At 48.9% G+C, this 3975-nt stretch overlaps 1 long non-coding RNA gene across 1 annotated transcript; it reads left to right on the forward strand.

Annotated features, from left to right (window-relative positions):
- The first annotated feature begins 1296 nt into the window (after nt 1-1296).
- On the forward strand, nt 1297-2127 carry LOC144217318 (uncharacterized). The gene is made up of 4 exons (XR_013330871.1): nt 1297-1368; nt 1646-1746; nt 1836-1895; nt 1981-2127. It is a non-coding gene; the product is annotated as an uncharacterized LOC144217318 (long non-coding RNA).
- The last annotated feature ends 1848 nt before the right edge of the window (nt 2128-3975 follow it).

Consider the following 3975-nt stretch of genomic DNA (forward strand, 5'->3'; position numbering starts at 1 on the left):
GGGGGAATGTCCATTTTAAATCAGAAGGGAGGTGGGCTCTTCCTCAGAACCACCGTCCTGGGGGATTCATACACCTGTCTTTGTTCTGATCTGCCGCCCAGGATGATCTGAGCCGCAAGGGCTTCTGGGACCTGTCAGAGACACAGAGAAAGAAATCAGAGCACTGCCTGGGGAAGGAACTCACTCGATGCTTAAAGATGTCTTTCAGTCCATGTACACCTTGCTTTCAATCCCTGAATGACAAGGCTCCTGCCTATCTTTCTTCATCTTCCCTCCTCCCTCGTCCACTCCCTTCTTTCCTTCTTTCCTGCTTTCTCTTTTTCTTGCTTTTAAATTTTTTCTTTTTTTAAAGCTGATTTATTTTGAGAGAGAGAGAGAGAGTGGGCACGGGGAGAGGCAGAGAGTGAGAGAGGAAAGAGAATCACAAGCAGATTCAGTGCTGTCAGCATGGAGCCTGACGTGGGGCTCGAACTCATGAACCACGAAATCGTGACCTGAGCTGAAATCAAAAGTCGGAGGCTCTACTGACTGAGCCACCTGGGTGTCCCCTTGCTTTCAAACTCTAAAAGTTTGGTCCAGGCTATAGATGCACATGATTTAAAGAGACAAATAGTTCTGGAAGTTTCTCACCAACAACAGCTGTCCCTTTCATCCCTGCTGTTTTTCCCTTCATCAAAGATCATAACCTTCCACTCTTCTAGTTGATAATATTGCTATCTACCGCACATCTCAAACCAGCAGGCACATGTTGCTTACTTATTGGTTTTTCAGTTTTAATTCTGGTTTTTTTTTTCCATGTTTATTTATTTTTAAGAGAGAGAGAGAGTGGGCAGGGAAGGGGCAGACAGAGAGGGAGACACAGGGAGAAGCAGGCTCCAGGCTCTGAGTTGTCAGCACAGAGCCCGACGTGGGGCTTGAACCCATGAACTATGAGATCATGACCTGAGCCGAAGTCTGACGCTCAACCGACGGAGCCCCCTAGGTGCCCCTCTTTGCTATTTTCCATCATGCTTTGCCTTTGGTTGATTTCTTCAACTTTCTCTTCCAATCTGTTGAGTTTTTAAAATTTCTCCTATCACCCTTTTAATTTCAAGAGCCATCTTCTTGTTCTGCATATGTACTTTTTTAACAGTGTCGTGTTCAGGTTTCAAGGTCATGGTATTTTATCTCCCTGTGGTTCGTTTCTGGTATTTGTGCCATAGGCTTCCATCTACCTAGGCTGTCTGTTGCATAACGAACCACCCTGAATCATAGCTTAAAACAGGAAGAATTGTTTATTTTCTCATGACTTTGCAACTTGGGCAAGGCTCCAGGCAGCAGCAGCTGGATTCTGTCTCCAGCTACGTTCCCTTGGGAGACAGACTGAAGGTAGGGCTTCCGAAGTCGCTCTGCTCACGTGTCAATGGCTGGGGGTTGGCTGAGTCTTTCTCTTGCGCACATGGTCCCTCATCATAATTCCTGGGGCCTCTGAAAACTGGGAACAGAAGCTAGTTCAGGGTAGGAAGGTGGCCAGCCCCAGGGCTGCATCATGCCAAGTGTGATAATTTTATTCTCTGCCTCCTCTGCCTTGGGGGTGTTAATATGGCTGCTCCAGAGAGGGCTGAGCCTTGCTGTCTCTCCCATCTCTTCTCTCTGCCTCCCGTAGCTCTGGCTTCCGGCTCCATGGAGTGCAGCTATCATGGGATCAGTTGCCAACTTCACACCCTCACACCCCGCCGCCCAGCAGATAGGAGGGAGTTCCTTCAGGTAACACCGGGAAAGAGGGCTGACGCTTCCCTCTTCCAAAGCTCCACCAAATGTCTTCTTACCTCCTCCTCTTTCATTGCTCTGAATAGGTAACACTAGGATCCCTGAACCGACCAGTGTGGCCAGGAGGATGGGACCCACCGGGGAAGGTAAATCAACCAAGGTGTATCTCAAGGTGAGCCCCACCCAACCGCACTCAGATTACACTGAATATGACGATGGATGGTTTCATAGAGAGACGGGAAGCGACGCTCCCAGGAGGAGGAAGAGACAACGATCAGGCAGCAAAGCAGCCTCGCACGAGAGCAGACACGCCTTCCACGGTAGCAGACAGGGGGTTAGTTGGGTGCAGGGGCAGGAGGGTCTGTTGTCTGGGTAGAGGATGATGTGGAACCCCCCTTTCTGGTGGCTTCACGTTGCCACAGAGACGCGGGCAAAGCCTTCAGCTGCAAGGGATCTAGGAACTTCTGTGCGTTGGGTCCTGCGTGGGGCCAGGGGCGGAAGCGTGAATAGGACACAGGCTGGTTCCCCAGGAGCTCCTGGTTTGGTGGGAAACCTGAAGGGCCCAAGGGAACATAAAGGTGGTGTGTGGATGGCAGCACCCATGGCCCTTATTCCGGCGACGGCATCCTTGTTTCCCTGTAGAGAATCGCCCCTTCCCCATCCTCCGTCCGTATGGATACAGTGGAGCTGACTTCACCCTCTGACTCCAGGGGCAGGCAAAGGATTTTGAGAGGGCCCACCTGAGCATGAACACAATGGACAATGGGGGAAAGCATACCTGAGGGTTATACAGAGACACCTCTTGGGAGCACCTGGATACAGCCATGCCTGGAATACTGCTGAACTTTTGAACTCTTTCAGTCAGAAGAATCCTGATCAGTGCAGAGGCCTGTCTCAGACATGAGAATGGGGGCGTGTCAGGGAAAGTTTCCTTCAGGTAAGGATGCTCCCATTGCATTTTGTAGGATAAGCAAGACTTGGATGGAGGTGAGAAGAGCGCTCTGTCCCACCTGCCACCACGCTTGTGTATTTGATTCCTACGTTGAGAGCACCAGATGCCTCTGTCTCTTCTGTCCCGTTCAACCTCGCATCGTCCACTTCCTGTCGCTCATCCCACCATGTGGGTCTCTTAAACAGTCATGTTTGTCATGTATCCATTCAACGAGTATATATGAGTCTAGCCAGGTGAGGCACTAAGCTGGGTGTTGTATGGAAGGGGAAGAATGTGTGACAGGTTAGAGAACAAACGTGGTGGGTATTCAGCCCCTTCCCATTTCATGCCCATGGCAGACCTTGCCGATCAATCTTCTTGAGCCCAGAAGTAGCCCGAGAATCTTTGTCACACAAGAGGCACAACCAACCGATTGGAGTCGGCATGTAAGATGAAACCTAGTGTTGTCTCAAGGTATGGTGTGGTCCAGGGCAACATGGATTCAGAACAGAAGTAAGATGGGACTGAACCACTCTGGAGACCAGGGAGAACGTAAGTAACAGACACCCACGAGAGACAACTTGAGGAAAAAAGGAGAATTTATTATGAGGTCAAAAGGCTAGAGAAACAACTGAGTCTCAGGAATGGCCTAGAGGCAGAGACCAGAGCACCGTAGGAACTCAGGGAATTCTCTCCCCGACTCTCTTCTTTGCAAGTCTGCTCTGTCTCCTTCCTCCCTTCTTCCTTGACCAGTTCCTTCTGTTTCCCAGTCCTCACAGTTCATGTTTATATGTTCTCTAACTAAACAGTGAATGGGTTTAGAATGTCTTGGTTCAGATGAAAGGTTCTCCAGGAAAGGAGTCTCATTGACTGAGTTTGGGACAGGGATCCATCCTTGGTCCAATTTCCCCTGTTCACCAGGCAGGCATCAGACAAGATGCTTGGTTGGCTGTGTTTGGCCATTTTGGTGGTGCTGATGATCTGTGTGGGTAGTACAGATTTTTCAGAAGTATGAAAAATTCTTTTCTGAGCAATAGAAGACCCCAAACAATAAATACCCCCTGTACAATTCAAGGAGGTCTTCTAGTAGGAGGTGAGTTTTAAATTGGTCATGAAAAATTGGTACAATTTTAACAGGCAGAGCTGCGTGAACAGGATAGTCTAACCTCAAACTAGCTTGATAAAATATGGAAATATATCAGTTTATGTAACTGGAAAATTCAAAGTAGCCAGCTTCAGGTCTGGATGAATCCAAGTGCCCAAAACATGTGTCAGGAATTGTTCCCCCACTATAT

This window comes from Crocuta crocuta, unplaced genomic scaffold, assembly GCF_008692635.1.
Source record: "Crocuta crocuta isolate KB4526 unplaced genomic scaffold, BGI_CrCroc_1.0 scaffold139, whole genome shotgun sequence".
Classification (NCBI taxonomy): Eukaryota; Metazoa; Chordata; class Mammalia; order Carnivora; family Hyaenidae; genus Crocuta; species Crocuta crocuta.